The 17,118-nt window shown below is 49.0% G+C and overlaps 1 protein-coding gene across 5 annotated transcripts in view; it reads right to left on the bottom strand.

Moving 5' to 3' along the window:
- Positions 1-17,118, bottom strand: part of ARHGAP22 (Rho GTPase activating protein 22) — a 238,422-nt gene that overhangs the window by 90,767 nt on the left and 130,537 nt on the right. The window lies entirely within an intron of this gene.

Genomic DNA, 17,118 nt, shown 5'->3' on the forward strand with positions numbered 1-17,118 from the left:
AGCATGTGGTAGCAGTGTCCACTGGGCCAGTGAGTGAGTGGCAGGCTAGTGCACGGTACATTCGCACCCTGGCTTGCTGAGCATGAACTGGCCAGGTAGACAAGCCCTAAGAGATCATCATCTGTACCCTCACCATCTCCTCTACTTCCTTAGAGAACTTTACGGAGTCCAGAGCTGGTTTGGCACCCCTGGAACCTAAAGTCTTCTATTTCCACACAAGAGAGACAGCACACAACATGGCAAGGAAAGTATGCCACCCATGTGCCTCTCATTCACTGCCTCTCTTTGGAGTTCAGCGGCCTCCTTATGTCACAGGGTGCAGTTCAGCTGCAAGAAGCAGCAGCATGGCACCGTGAACAGACCACAGGATTGGGTTGGGAGATTTGGATTCTGTTCCTCGCTGAGTCACTGTGTGCTCTAGGGCAAGTCTGTTAGCTTCTCCATGCCTCAGTTTCCACACCTGTAAGAGTGAGGAGAGACGGATACCCCACTTTTATAACTCTGGGCTCTTTGATGAAAAGGGCTACATAAATAATACCAAGGATTAGCATTTCCTTGGCCTCTTGGATAAAGCTATTGCTTGTACGAATTCTGTCACCACTACTCTGGTGAATACTGAAACTAGTCACCTGGAGGCAAAAGGTGCCAACCTCCACAATCAATCACTGGCCAAACTCAGCTCGGGTTTAACACCCTGGATGAGGAGTCGCTCCCTAGCCTGGAAAGGCAAGGGTTCTGACTGAAGCCTTCCCAAATAAGTGACAAAGTCCACATACCGGCCCATCTCGGGGTGGGTAGCCAGAGTCAAGGTTTTTAAAATCAATCTGCTCTTAGTACATCCATATTTTATAATGAGAGCTTCATAAATTCAAGCTCCAAGGCCTAAGAAAACCCAGACGATTAGAGGTGCTCTGCCTTTGGTGGAAGATCTTCCCGCTGTTGAGCAGCTTCCGCATCTAGGAGGAGCCCAGATAGTCCAATGAAGCGCTGAGGAGGAATCTGTTGGATTCACTATACTGGAACAGAGCAGCGACCTAGCTAGCTGCTGCTCCTGGGAGCTGCTGATACCTCAGGCTTCCCAAGCTGAAAAAATCCAATTTTTTAATCAGTAACCACCTCTAACTGCACCTGTTGCACTCAAGGTCAGACCATGTGCAATGGTGGCCATCTATCCCCAGGCCAGGAAGAACCATGCCCAGAATCTGGCCAGGCCCTTTCCCCAGGGCTCCAGCTTTGTTTCTTCCACATAAAAGCTAGCACAGCACATCAATCATCCCTTTCCCCAACCAGGATCTTTTGCAGGGGCCTATCTATTCCCTGCAGGTTTCCACTCTACAGGCCACTCGCCCGAGAGTCATACTCTGCTTCAGGGTCTGCCCCAGGAGCCAGCCTACTTCCTTTCTCCCCTGGCCCAGAAGCTTCTTGCCAGATCCTCCTTGCTGCTTGACAGCTCTCTCCTTAACTGAGCTCCTTGCTGACTTTTTTAATCACCTAATCTCTAGCTGATCAGTCTCAGCCTGGAGGCAGCTGATCCATCACTGGTGAGGCTGGATCCAACTCCCCTTAACGGGCCAGCTACCCTATGACAGGTGATGATGGGGATATTGGGATGGGGAGGAGTGAAGAGTTGTCCATTATTCCATCAGTCTCCATCTGTCCCCATTTCAAACCGGGAACTATGCCTTGGTCCATTATGTTGCCTCACATACAAAGAGCAAAGTGGTACTTTCAGACACAATTATCTCTATTTTAAATGACGAGAACAACAAAACAAGAAAGAACAAAAGTAGTCCTCTCATGCAAGAGAGCACAGTCTGTGGTTTCCTCTGACATTCTGCACTGGGCTCTGAGAACAGAAAGCTTGCTGAACTGTGCACACTGAATGCCTAGAAAATGTAAAGATACAACACACACAAGAGAGCACCAGTTTCATAAAGCCAAATACATACAATCGATGTATGATACTTATTACTGTAGTATTTGAGCCCCTCACAATTTTTTCACATGTATTTATCCTCACAACACCTCTCTATGGGGTACTACTATCCCCATTTTATAGAATGGGAATTGCAGCAAACAGAGATTAAGGCTATGTTTCCACTAGAAACACTGCAGGGTAGATACTCACTATTTAGCATAGAACCCCTCCCGTTGCTGTAGTTAATCCACTTCTGAATTCTTCTGTATACCTAGCACTGTCTAAACCAGGGGCTAGGTTGGCTTAACTACATCACTCCTGGGGGTGGATTTTTCACACTCCTGAGCAACAACATAGCTGGGTCATCCTAACTTTTTGGGGTAGACCTGGCCTAAGTGACTTATCCAGGGTCACCCAGGGAGTCTCTATAGAGCAGGGAACTGAACTCAGGTCTCCTGAGTCCCAAGTTAGTATCCTAACCACTGCACTGTCCTTCCTCCAGTCAGGTGCTGCCTTTTCTCTCACTCCTCCCCACCCAAAGCCCTGCTAGGTCATGATTAGTAGCTGTCCCTTTGCTTCCCCCCTCCCCCCTCCTCCTTTTTTAGATTTAATGGAGGGAGATTTCTTTCCTCTAAAAATGAGAATTAAATCCAAACCTCCCCTATGGCAGACACAATCTGGTGCAGATGCCTCTTCCCACAGATGGCTGAAACATTTTGGGGATTTGCAACACCTCTCCGCTCACAACCAATGTGTTTACCTCAGAATCAGGCTACTTTAAAGCACTAATTAGACCATTTCTCTGAAAACTTCACTCCCGATGCCCACGCCTCCTCCTCCTCCTCCCTGCTGTCACAGCACAGCACACGGAAAGATTCAGAGAACAAAACTACAACTATAACTTCCCCTTTATCCTTTGGCTTCTTCGTCTCCCCATCGCTGCCTACTGTCCTCCCACAGAGCGATACAACAGGTGGGGCTTTTGCTGGAGGAAGCTGTCTACATTTCATTCCTGGCAAAAAAGTTCAGCTGAAACCACAATGACCAGAAGGGAATTTCTCACCCTGCACTTTAGTCAGGGCCAAATTTAGACCTATTTCAGGTTCTAGGGACCTGCCTTTCCAAGGATCTGTCACTGCACACCCCCTACACTTGCCAGCCACAGGGCCTACCCCACGTCCCCACCTGCAGCTGCATCTGACGCTGGATCTAGCAGGCAGAAGCTGAATTCCTGGAGTTACTGCCGCACCCCCCATTACTGCTGCACCCCTTGCTTCCCAGAATGGGGCACCACCCCAAGATTTCCAGAGAGAACTTGGTTTGTCTCCATCAAACAAGAACAGTCAGCCATCAAATACGTTTAAATCAGGACAATAATATACACACACTATCCGTATATATCACTGTAAGGACAATGGGGGCCTGTGCCCTGGGGAGTGGGAGTTACACCTTGTGTCTATTTTGTTTGCGCTGGCGCAGCTGTGTACTTCCAGCTGTCTGACATGCCAGCAATCACGTCAGAAACACTTTTCTGCTGAAATCTGCAGGCTTCAGGGAAAGATCTGAACTCTGAAGTTTACCCCGCCTTGTATGGGCTCTCCTTTCTGATCACTGATTCACTTAACAGATGCCACAGGTGTTTTTAGAAAGGGCTCCATGTAACAGAAATCCCTTGGGATCTGAATATCCCTGTGCTACGTAACGGGATCACATGACACCATCACTCCAGAGATTTCAAAGCACCATTCGTGACGAATCCAACCCCGCTAGCTCTGCTGGGGGGATTAAGCACAATTACCCCCCGTTTTGCAGATGGAGAGCCTGCTGCACACAGAGCTGACATTATTTGCCCAAGGTTATGCGGTGAGTTACTAGCGAGCAAGGAACATAACTGGGGGGGTGTCTCGATTCCCAGACTCCATGCTGTAGCTGCTACACAAGACTACTTCACTGCCTGAGAGGAAGAGAGAAGTGGCTGATTGAGATAGTGGTACAGACATGAAAATTATCCCCATCCACTATAGCCACTTGGTTGCACCCACACATTGGAATTTTTCACTGAAACACAGCAGTGGGGGACTTTCTCTTGTTATCTCCTACTGTGCAAAGTGAGTGTGAAAGTCTAGGCACCAGGCACTGGAGAATCAGGCCTGGGGTTTTTACATCTGAGCAACAGTTAGGTAATGTGTCCATGTGCTAGGCAACAACAGCTAGGCAATGTGTCCATGTACTTCTTCTTGCTGACTCATCTTCCAACCATTACCACTGCAGGATGCAAATCAACTGAAGAGGAAGGGAGAAGAGCAAAGATGGGTGTGTGTATGTGGGCAGGGGGGAAGACAAGTGCCTTCTGTCCCCCAGCAACAAGGGCTTATAGTAGGATTCCCAACTTTCTAATTGCACAAAACTGAACGCCCTAGCCCCGCCCCCTCCCCCTCCCCGGGGCCACATCCCCCCACTCACTACATTCCCTCTCCTCGGTGGCTCGCTGACCCCCACTCCCACTCACTTTCAGTGGTCAGGGGCAGTGGGTTGGAGTGCTCTGGCTGGGGGTGTGGGCTCTGGGGTGGGGCTGGGGATGAGGGGTTTAGAGTGCAGGAGGGGGCTCCAGGCTGGGGGGTGGGGCCGAGGGATTTGGAATGTGGGAGGGGGCTTCAGGTTGAGACAGAGGATTGGGGTGTGGGAGTGGGGTATGGACTCTGGGCTGTGCGGTGCGGGCTCTGTGGTAGAACCAGGGATGAGGGGTTTGGGTTGCAGGAGGGGGCTCCAGACTGGGGGGGGGTGGGGCCAAGAGATTCAGAGTGCGGGAGGGGGCTGGAGTGTGGGAGGGGGTGAGGGCTCCGACCTGGGGGTGCTGGCTCTCGGGTGGGGGTGGGGATGAGGGGTTTGGGGTTCCTGGCCAATGGGAGTGCAGAGCTGGTGCTTGGAGAGGGGGCAGCACATGGTGCCCTATGGCTCCCCCGCCTAGGAGCTGGACCTGCTGGCCACTTCCGGGGTGCAGCACAGTGCCAGGACAGGTAGGGACTAGCCCGCCTTAGGCCCGCAGCACCTCTGACAGAATTTTTAATGGCCTGGTCAGCAATGCTGAGCAGAGCCACCAGGGTCCCTTTTCGACCCGCGTTCTGGTTGAAAACTAGACACCTGGTCACCCTAGCTTATAGGGTGACTGCAGATGGAGGGACAGAGCCTTTGAAGCAGGATGCCTGGTGAAGGAGCGGCCTGCTTGGCAGGGTACATGCTGTGTGAAAGGGGTCGAGCTAAGTGAGCCCTGAAACAGCCATACAGGAAGATGATTGCAGCAAAGCTCTCCCTGGCCTGTCATTCAGCATCCCTCCCTCAGAGGCATATGTTAATGAATGGAATAAATGTATACATTGGGTGGTGGTGGTGGTGGTGGTGGTGGGGAAACGAGAGAGGGGGATCATTTGCAAAGATTTCTCATTATCTGAAACTGCCAAATAATTAGCAATCTGCAGGGTTTTTGCAGCCGTGTTGTTCCCAGGATATTAGAGACCCAAAGAAGAGCTCTGTGTAGCTCGAAAGCTTGTCTCTTTCACCAACAGAAGTTGGTCCAATAAAAGATATTACCTCATTCATTCCAATAATTAGCGAGTGTCTTCTAATTGTACTTAGAGGTGTCTTTATAGCTTGTGCAATAATCTTTGTGTTGTACACATTATATTTCAAAATCAGGATGGCTTTATTCTGTAGTTATGTATAAATTGTATTGATAGAACAAAAGAATCTCAGACTCGGTTAAAAAACTACGTGACTACAATATACTTCTGGGAAGCCTGGATCTATATATCCTTACTATTGCCTTGCAAACTCCTGCTTACTCATTTGCTTGGGGCCAGTAACTGTTTACCAAAGGCAAGTAAAATAATACATGGTTTTAGCATCATTGATTCCAGTCACTGTGGTTGAGATGATGTCTGGACTTATAAAAGTTCATAGCAATTTAGAAAGGCTGCCTTATTCTCTTATTGGTGTGTTCCCATCGTAATTTACTAGGACTTCCTTACAGCAACGCACCGTGACTCAACAAAGTGACGTAATTGTGTCTCTGATCCTGCAAACAGATCCACACAGTCGGAACCTTGGCACCTGTGTGGTTCCAGTCGCAAGCCTGGGGTCTAAGGTCTGCACTGTTCCTATCTGTATGCATGCGGATTCATGACTGAACTCCCAAAGCTGCATCCCCGTGGGCACAGAGTAAAACCAGGGACACAGACAATTTTGCTGGTTGTTTCAAAGTCCTGGGCGGAGACCTAGAGGGCATTTGCAGGACATTGGGGCTGGGATTTATGGGAGTTAGGTGCCCAAATCCCACTGACTTCCAGGGGGATTCCTAACTCCCTTAGCCATCTTTGCAAAGCTATCCATCTGAAAACTGGAATTAAAATTTTGGACCAATTCCTGTCTTCCTTATTAGCATCCCACTGACATTCCTGGGAGTTTTCCCTGGATAAGGACAGAAGAATTTGGCCCATATTTTTTTAAAGCTTTAAAGAAGAAAAGCAATGTAAGACATTCCCCAGGACAGTCCCCTTGGCTTCTTTCACTCCCTAAGGCTCCCTAAAATGAAGAGGATGATGTGTTGAAAGCCCCTTTGATACCATAGATTAATACATAGCATGAAGTGCATTTAAAATTTCCAGCCAGCATTTTTATCTTGATCTATATTTAAATGGTGTGTTTCTAAATGAAGTGACAAGCTAGAGTCTATTCTCCTCCTGCAGAATCTGGCTTCTGCGATATGGTTAACCCCAGACATTCCAAAATCTTGAGTCAGGCTGCAAAAATCATGAGAATGTTTTTATTTCCCTGATGGTTTCTGAGCCTTTATGGGGTCATGTTTTCAAGCTTTTCTCTGGAACCAGGAGAACTAAAAACCTCGCTCTCCAAAAAAAGGTATTCATAGGTAATAACATGACTCCAGGAGCTGGGGCTGTAAGAAAGAAAAAAGAATTGGCTATACTGTATCTAAGTTGCCTTCTTGCTGCCTTCTGACCACCCCCTTGCAATTTCTGTGGATTCAGCTCTTGGGGAGAATGTATTAAAAGCAGAATTCTGCCCAAGCTGCAACTTTTAGGTCTCAATCCAGATCTGAACTTTTCCTAGGTCTGGACAGGGTGCTACCTAGGCAGCTGCCCATTCATCAAGACAGGCCCCACCTGAAAGCATAGATCTGGATTCTGTTTGAGTGGTTCACATCAGGAGGTTTGGTTCAGACCCACTGATAACTGAGTGATGTACTGAGGAAGCTAGCTGCCCCAACCACCTTCCCATTAGTGTATTGTGTTCTCACTGGTGCTGCACTCCCCTGTGTCCCCCAAGAACATCTGGGGGCACATGCCAGGGTTCTTTGTGCTGCACTGAACCAAGCTGCTCTATGATTCTTTCCCAGTGAACTGTGGGAGAACGTGTCTGTCCTTCTGGGCACCTGGGGGAGAATTATGGGGAGGCACTGGAGAGCTATCAGCACTGAGTGGTTTACCCTGCATCCTCACTGCAAAGTGGGCAGGTTACCAGCCCAGGTGTTAGCTTATGCCCCCAGCCAAGCCAGCTAGCCCGAGTTAAAAACCATCACCACACTCCACTCAGAGAGTTTTTGTATGGACGGGAGGGGAGTTGAGGACAACACCAAAATAAGATCCTGGGCTAACTCTGTAGTGAAGACACAGCCTTAGAGTTGCCCTCCAAATGGAGATGGTTTGAAACACCGGGGGCGGGAGCTCTTTAGGACTCTGTCTGGCGATACATACCCTCCCCCAATGATGCTGCTGCTCTGACATTAGGCTGATCTAGCACTGCAACAAAGGCACTCACTTATTTTTTTTTTAATCCTGAGGAAAGGGACTGCACAGTGGGCTCTGAAGTCCCCTGCTTAAGTACAGAACATTTCCACGCTGGGCAGCACCAGTGCTGAATCTCTCTCGCACACTGCCCTGTCCCTTGTGCATACATACTGCAATCCAGCGATACTGGCCTGTTTCTTGGCTGCCTTGCCATGCAAGCCCCCAGAGGCCTTTATGGGAATAATAAAGGGAGGATGCTCAATAAAAAAAATCAAATAGCAAGATGCAAATCAGCCACACACTGAATTTCAAAGCTCCTCTTAATTCTTGTGTCTTCCAGTTTCTGTAGATGCTGCAAGCAATGCTCCAAGCCATACTGATGAACAGAGTCCTGATCACATTGTTAGCCTCACCCAAGTATCTAACTTCTTCAGGGGCAGTTCCTTTGTCTCCAATGGTTGCTGAATTAGCGGATGCGATCGCACTGAAATATCAGAGCCCTGCTGGATCATTTTGTTAATGCATTTACATTTCCACATCCCTCCACTTGTTCCAGCTCGGGTGGAGACAAAGAGATTGTGCAGTATTTGAGTCTCATGAAAAAGCAGGAGGCGGAGGAAATATCATAAAGCATGTTCTTGGGAGATTTCCAAACCAAGCAGCTTCCTTGATGTTTCTCAAGGGTTAAATTGCTATTCTGCTCTTGATCTGCACCTGACCTAGTCAGTCCTCAACTTAGAGTGAGGTGGGACCCCTTCTTTGTGGCTGATCCTCCCTCCACCCCCTTCTTCCAGAACTGACAGCAGGTAAATAGTGCTCTCTTCAGGGACAATAACAGTCAGGACTGTCCTGGCAAGAATAGGCAGTTTCAAATGAGATTCCATCAAACAAAAGCTGTCTTTATTTTAAGGTGCTGTAAAGGAACCAGAATGCAGAAAATAGTGATGCTGAGCCACATTCTCAGCTGGTGTAAATTGACGTAGCTCTGTCAAAATCAGTGCATATACGTCAACTCACCGTTAAACTGAGGATCAGGGTCTGTTTTTAAAAAAAATAAAAATACTCAGCATAATTGCTATGGAAAGTTTCATACATGCTGGCTGAACTCAGAGTAGTATCTGGTACTAGATTAGCATATAGAGGCCTATCTACATGGTGACGTTATACTGGTATGAAGTAGGGTGTGAAATGAAAGCACTATAGATGTATCAGTACAACTCCCTGTGCAGACACTCTTATTCTAGCCTAACATGGGACATTATAGCGGTGTAACTATACCAGTAGAACTAAATCTGCTGTGTAGACAAACCTTTAGGGTCTGATGGATAAGACTCCCATTGTTTTCAATGGGCTTTGGATCAGGCCCTATGGGTCAGCTGTGCTATGAAAGGTCCCATTGCTGACAATGCTAGGGTGGATGGGACAAAGCCCTCACCAGCAGCATTGCAGTGGCAGTGATGGAGAGCCGGAAGTCTGTCACGCTTCCAGTGCTGGTGCTGGAAGATGTTTTGCCCTATCTACCCTAGCAAGGGGGACCCATTGCTGATGGCAGCTGTCAACATCTTGGTCATTTCCCTAATGTAGACAGGCCAACAGGTGTGGTTACTGCTAGTCTGGGTTTAGACTGCCTGGCTCCCAAGATGCAGAATACTGTGACATGCTCATGCCACTGTGGGGAAGTGGACTGTAGCCTCTCTACATTGCATTTAGAACCTGGCAGTTCTAGCTAGAGCCCCGTATACTATACAAATCCACCCATAGCGCCCCCAATTGCACTCCACAGTCCAAGCTGTCATATGGAAAACATAGGTGCTCATTCTCATTATCCTGCAGAAAACCATCCAAACAGTGCACCTAACACAGTGATGTCTGCTCAGCTCTGCACAGCCAGAGACAATGGCTCCAAGAAAGGGGATCTGGGGCATTAACTCATGAATGCAACAACCATGTATGGATCAACATGGTTAACTAAGTCACTGTCGATCACTTCAGCACAAGCTAACACGCTTAGCCTCACAATTCCAGACTGCCTCCTGCATCATCACAAGTGCCCCGAGCGCCAGCTGTCCCTCCCCAGCTGCAAAAAGCTCCCTGGCTGCTTCTGCGATGCATTTCCAGTGAAGAGCTCAACAGCACATTGAGAATTTAATATTTGTTATTTATTATGGATATTACCATAGCATCCAGAAGCCTGAATCAAGAGAAGGTTGACCAACACAGAACCAACACATACCAACACAGAACCACACACAGAACACAGCCTCGACGGCACATGACACCCAGGACATATTTACTTTCACAGGGAACTCAATAAAATCCTCTGCTTTTAAGCTATATGTAAAGCGGCCCCAATCTCCCGCTAGTTGCGCTGCTGTGTGAGACGCTAGGCCCACTGCTGCGGAATTTAGGTTTGGCCTGCTACACGGTACACAGGATCTTGTTTGTAGCTATGTTCTGCCACCACAGTGCTAGATTTTAAAGCCAGAAGGGACCATTATGATCATCTAGTCTGACCTGCACCCCAAAAGATGGCAACTGTGGCTAGATTTAGGGTAGGGGTGGGCAAACTACAGCACGGGGGCCATATCCGGCCCTTCAGACGTTTTAATCCGGCCCTCAAGCTCCTGTCAGGGAGTGGGGTCTGCGGCTTGTTCCGCTCTGCGCGTGCCGTGGCTCCACGCAGCTCCCAGAAGCAGCAGTATGTCCTCCCTTAGCAGTAGGATGCCATAGTTTCCCCTCTGGCTTTCCACCACTGCCTTTAGGGCTAGGCAGTAGGTGGTTCAGGAAGGCATTGAAAGAGTCACTCATATACTGAGTGTAGGGGGACTGTTGCCCCCTTACTAACATTGAGTGGGGGGTGTTTCAGTTACTAGCTCCCAGTACTAAAAGGGGGAAGGGTCGATGGGGAATCAGGACCCTGAGACTGACACCCCCCAGAAACAATGGGGAAAGGCCAATGCTCCAGGTCAGCCTGAAAGACAGGGCGGGCAGGCTATTCAGGGAGTCAGGAGGTCTCATCCTCCGCGTGAGCTGGACTTGCCTGGGTCAGACAGAGTGGGGCCGAGCTAAGGAGAAAGCAGGGGCCTGAGCTGAGCTGGGAAGCAGAGCTGGGCCAGATCCAGAGGGGCCAGAAAAGCAGCCCAGAGAGAGCAGACCCTGTCCTGGGAGCAGAGCTGCAGCCCCAAAACCAGAGGCACAGCCCAGAGAGAGCAGACTTGCCCTGAGAGCAGAGCTGCAGCAACCAGAGCCAGAGGGGCCAGAAAAGCAGCCCAGGAAGCAGGTCAGTGCTGGGAGCAGAGTCACAGAAGCAGCCTGCAGAGCAGACCTGTCCTGGGAGCAGAGCTGTAGCAACCAGAGGCAGAGGGGCCAGAGAAGCAGCCCAGGGAGCTGGAGGCAGAAAAGCAGCAGCAGCAGTGCTGAGACCGAGTGGTGGAGCTAGGGCTGGAGCAGTCCGGAGCTGGGTGGGGTGAGCATCTGGGGAGAGCGAGGGGGACCCTGGGCAGCGGGCCCAGCACTGGGAGACGCCTCAGCCAAGAGGCTCTGCAGGCCAGGCTTGGATCGTAACCCCGACAGGGGGGCGACACAGGGAAGAAGGGTCCTACCACTTAGAGCCTCAGAGTGTGTGGCCACCATCAGAGCAAGTGTCCAACCCGTAGCATCCCTGCAGCACAGCCAGGGCCTGAGAAGAAGGCCTGGGACTTACAAGGAACAGACTGTGAACTGCCCGGACATTCCAGAGACACTGTGATGTTCCCTGCCACAGAGCGGATTGATGTGTTTCCTTTAACCTTTCCCATTTTTCCTTATTCTTTTTAAAATTAATTGTTGATTAAATAACTTGCATTTGCTTTAAACTGTATGTAATGGTCAGTGGGTCAAAGAAGTGCCCAGTGCAGAGAGAGCACCCCGGAGTAGGGACACCCTAGCCCCTGTCCTAGGTGACCACAGCAGGGTTGGGGGTCGAGCCCCGCAGGAATCCTGGGCCCAGCCTTGTTGGGGTTACGAGGACTCTGCCAGACAGGAGAGTGGAAGGGGAGTCCTCGAGGGCAGGGAGGCCACTGGGTAAAGGAAGTGGGAGCGAGGACTCAGATCCTTTCGCTAGCCCACTTCACCGGGGTAATGCAGAAGCCAGGAAAGTTCCCCATAGTAGCGGGACTACTCCCCCGCTTATACGAGGATAGAAAATAAACCTGTGGTGTCTCAATATGAATAGTTCAGGGAGAATGACCACCTACCTCCTGGGCAGACCACAGGGGGGATAGAGAGAGGGCCAAAATATTAATAGCCTACTCCAATATTTCAGACTCACTACCTCCTTAATGATACCTGATGGCCTTCTCCAATAGATCAGCATCCTTCTGGTACTGAGGGGGCCAAAATATTTCCTCATTGTCTAAATTCCTTGTTTTGCTATTCCCCAGCCCCCCTCTAGTAGAGGCTTTCCATTTGGAAGCTGCGCATGGTTTCAGAGAATTCTGTTTTTTGTTGTGCAATTCATGACTGGGAGCCACGGTTGGCTATTTTAGGGTATGTGAGAATGCTTCCTGAAGCTACCTCCTCAGGTCTTCCTAGAGTTACGGGAAGGAGGAACTTAATCCAGGTGGCTTCAGCCCTTGGCTGCTGGACTGGTGATACACATACAATATACAGTATTATTGGCGATCTAACTGTGTAGGCCATATCTGCAGCTGCTGGGCTGTTCCTACCAGCCCTGCTGCCAATTGATTCAAAGGGGAAGCTTAAACCAAACTGCAGAAGCTGTGGATTGCCAGAAAGGACTTGTCACACCACTTTCTACCCAGCTGCACTTATTATGCCAGCTTACAGTGGTTTTAGGCTATGTAAGGATCCCCGATGGGTAGGAGCCACTTTGTATTGGTGCAGCAAGGCTAAGCAGTCAGCATCCGGCCCAGGACGGGGATCTGTAATTTCATGATACAAAAGAACCAAGGGGCCAAATTAAGACTGGCATTGCCAGACTTTTCAGTGCTGAACCGTGTAGCCTTAGTGTTTTGTATTAATAGGTGCAGATGGTAGCACAACTTGTTATTAAAGTTGCCTGACACTTCCTATTATAAGACCCTGTTTTTAGATGCTTATAACTTTGCCAAACTTTAACCCTTCAGGCTGGAATTTTCCATGCTGGGTGACTGCCTCAGGCTGAACTGTTTTGAAAAGTTTCAGCCAAAACCGTTCAGCCACTTCTGAGAATAAGTGAAAACACATTGTTTTGCCATATTAAAATAAATCTGGTGATCTTTTCTCTGAAAAGCTCTAGTGGCCTCCAAGCTTTGGAGCAGGGGCTTGAAAGCTGGCAGGAGGGTGGGCCTTTGTGTCAGGGATGTGGTATCCCTGTGAAAATCTGCCTAAATTTGGCCAAATTATAACCCGGGGGCGGGGGGAGAGAAAAATCAAACCTCGCACATGCTCAGTAGAGACTTAAAACCAAAAGATTCCATCCTTGCTGAGCATGCGCCATCCCCCCCATAGCGCCTAGTGTGGAACTCAGAGGTGGGGAAGAGAGACAGGGACTGGGCAAGGAGACTGGGAGCTCTGAGGAACTGCAGGGTGTGGGTAGAAGAGTGGTTGAAGAGCCATTGTCGGGGGAAGAGAGGGATTGGATGAGGAGCTGTGGGGAGAGGAACTGGGACTGGCTGGGCAAGAAGACTGGGACTGGAAGTGGGAGGAGAGAGATGGAGACTTGGACAGGGAGCCCCAAGGGGAAAGACACCTCGGATCTGACTTTCCAAAGTACTTATTATATAGCACTTGTCATGTTCAGCGCACAGCTCCCATTGACATCAGTTGCAGCTGAGAGTGCTCAGCACTTCTGCAAATCAGACTGCAGGGTCTCAGCTGGGCATCCAGAAAATGAGGAACATACTGTTTGTGACTACATGTGAACAGTTTGGTTTAAGTCACTTTCCCAGCATTATACAGGAACTATGTGGCAGAGGCAGAGATAGACTCCTGTTCCCCAGCACTCAACTGCCTTAACCATGAGATCATCCTTTCTCTCCCTGTAATCCCCAGCTTGAGTCACTGCACCCTTCTCAACTTCTGCAATGAATGAGGCAGGGGTCCTACAGACAACAGCCTCCTTCACTGCACAACGCTGGCTCATCATCTTTTCTGTGCACTGAATGAGACAGGGATCCTGTGGAGGAAAATAGCATGTGATCATGTCATTAAAGATTGTATCATAATGCATGCATACGAGGGGGCTGAATTAATGTTGCAGGGGGAAGGTTAATTCTGAAATTTCCTAACTTCTGAGTGCTTCACTTGGCAACCTTAGTGTTCTTTTAATATACGTGTGTGTAAGTAACAGATCATAAAGCACCCCATTTATAATGCCCTCTGGGATCATGTGGGCTGAGGGGTCATATTACAGCAAGTACTCTACATTTATACTAAACCTAGCTAAAATCAAGGATGCATTTTATAACATACGGGTGATATGGTTAAATGCTCATTTCGGCAACTGACATTCAGAGGTGCTGACTTTCTAATGTGCTGTGCTCCCCACTGGCTTTGCCCCAGGCCCCATGCCTGCCCCCACCCCACCCTTCCCCCAAAGCCCCACCCCTATTCTGTCCCTTCCCCACCCCTCCCCTGAGCACATCCCACCCTCACTCCTCCCCCTTACCCCCCAGCGCCTCCTGCATGCCACTGAATAGCTGATCACCGGCATGCAAGAGGCACTGAGGGAAAAGGGGGAGGCACTGATCGGGGAGGCTGCCAGTGGACGCTGAGCACCCACCATATTTTTCCCATGGGTGCTCCAGGGCTGAAGCTCCCACGGAGTTGGCGCCTATAACGATATTAACACAGGCTGGATCCCTAAAGAGACCTTTTGACAACAATTAGTACTAGGCAATGCAGAATCCCCAAACCATCTCGTTTGGGCATCATTACTTTTCACGGTCAGCCTGAGGGAAAGTTGTTCTTGGGATTGAAGAGCTGGATTTGGACTTAGGAGACCTGGGTTTGATTTCTGGCTCTGCCAGAGACTTCCTGTGGGTCCTTAGAGAAGTCAAGCTGCGCCTCGGCTTCCAGATCTGTAAGAGGGGGATAATAATCCTGCCTCTCCCTCCTTCTCTATGTATATTGTATGCTCTTTGGGGCAGGAACCGCCTCCTACCAGCACACTGGTGCCCTGATTGCAGCTGGGGCTCTAGGCACTAGCCTGTAATACAAGTGATACACACTAAGAATTTTGACTGGTCACTAGGCGCCAGATGTTTTCATTTCAACGGGCACATCCCCTGATTGTAGGCGATATAAACATGAAGAGTCCAGACAGTTGCCTTAGGTGCCCATTCTTGGAGTCTCAACATGACAGTAAAGACTCCACAGCATCTGCGTGAGAGGGCTCAGAGCTAGTAACCTTGAATCATCCTTCAGTCTCCCACCACTCTCTGCGTGGAAGTGGGAAGTAGAGATTATACTATCCACAGCAGATCTAAAATAGGTACTATTACCCCAGGGGCTTAGGGGGTCACTTTTCATAGTTCTTTACACAGCACACAATATGAAGGAACCACATGGGCACAGTGGGGTCTAAATAACGGTGTTTACTAACCATAAACCAGCAAGGCCTAGCAAAATATACACCTCACTTTCTGGCAAGTTTCTAAATAGAAAACATGGTGAGTGCCACTAAAGGGCTCACAACCTATTTAAAGCAATACCACTAAATTTCACATCTCACTTTCCTAAGGACAAATGAGGATGGGGGAGATAAGGGGCAGTGAATAGAGACAGGAATAAAGAAAGAGAAAAGGAGGGATATGGAGATTTCCCTCTCCCAGGACACTGGGGAGTGAAGGCTAAAGGTCAGAGAAATTCCTTGAGCAAACCCTGGGGTATGGAGATTGTTCAGAATCCAGAGCACTGATAGTTCAGCCATGAATGTGGCACAGATATTACTCTGGTCCCTCTGCATCCCACATGGGTCGCAGACACAGTGAAGACCAGCAGAAATTTTGGAGCCCTAAACACCAGTGGGTAACAATCTGCTGATGGAACAGGATGCCAGCAGTGTTGGAATGGGCCCCCTCTGCAACCCGCAAAGGTGACTCAGGACTGGCTGTGAAGCTGTTTGGTTCAGAGCTGATCAGGTGGGAATAATGAGAACCTGCTTGTAGGCAGTCATTCACAGGAGGTGACTAGTCTCCAGCTACTGTCACTGTACCCTGCAGGCAGCACATCAGTGTGCTGAACAGCCATGACATTACTCTGGTGCCTGGCCATCCAGTAGGCAGCTCTTCTCTTGGAGAAGCCCAGCCTGAAAGCCCTACCCCAGCAGGACAGTAGGGATTGCTGTGCTAGTTGGAAGAGCTGAGAGAGAAAACTGTGGACATCCCCACCATGGACATCACTGGCTGCATAGTGACATCAGAGTGCCACGTGACATTGAACTAGACCAGCAGGTGAAGGCATTGTTTTGTACAGAAATGAAACGTTAGCGTTGGGTTTTTCTCCTTGGGGATTTCCCATTATTCTCTTACTGTGGTACTCATAATTGTCTCACTGTTATCTGGTGCTCCTGCCATCTGTCTCCCCACGTATTGTCTCTTTTCTTGTGCTTCCAGGTAAGCACTTTAGGGCAGGGACTGTCTTTTTGTTATTTGCGTGTACAGCACTTGGCACATTGGGGTTGATAGCTGATTGGGCCTATAGGAGCTACCTCAATATGAATAATGCTGCTAGTGAGACTGTGTGCGTGTATGTATGTGTGTGTGTGTATACACACACATCACTGCCCTCTACAGGATGGAATCAACAAAATTCTCCTGTGTGCCATAGACCCTACATGGCCAATACCAAAATAAAGATTCTCCTTTATCTTATGTGGTTGGGGCCTGTCCTTCACCAGTAGGATCTGGATTACATCTCCCTCCTCTCCCAATCGCTGTCACATTTCATCAAGCACAGTGATAAACATGAAGCTCTAGGTTAGTATTATCCTTACTTTATAAGTATAGTACAAAAGGAAAGAAGAATGATCCTGGAGCTACTGCCCCAAGTCTGACTCCTCCCCAACCAAATAAGAAATATTAGGCAGGCCAGGGCAAATCACTAAGCAACAAGATGACAAACATGATGAACAACAGAGACAACACAGGTTTGTAAAGAACTAATCATCCCAGACAAACTGGATTGTTGGTTTTTTAAAATGAGATTATGGACTCAGCAAAGGAAGGAAATGCTGGAGAGGCAGCGTGCTTGGAGTTGAGTAAAGCACCAGATTCAGTGTCTCCTGAACTCTCCCCAAATTAACTCAAATCACCTGGGATATTAACACTGTCACAGGGATTCAAAACTGTCAGAAGGACTGTAAAAAAGGCGAATGATATCTGCCCCCGATGGGCTAACGCACAAGGGCTAGAGAGG

This window comes from Caretta caretta, chromosome 7 (assembly GCF_965140235.1).
Source record: "Caretta caretta isolate rCarCar2 chromosome 7, rCarCar1.hap1, whole genome shotgun sequence".
Classification (NCBI taxonomy): domain Eukaryota; kingdom Metazoa; phylum Chordata; order Testudines; family Cheloniidae; genus Caretta; species Caretta caretta.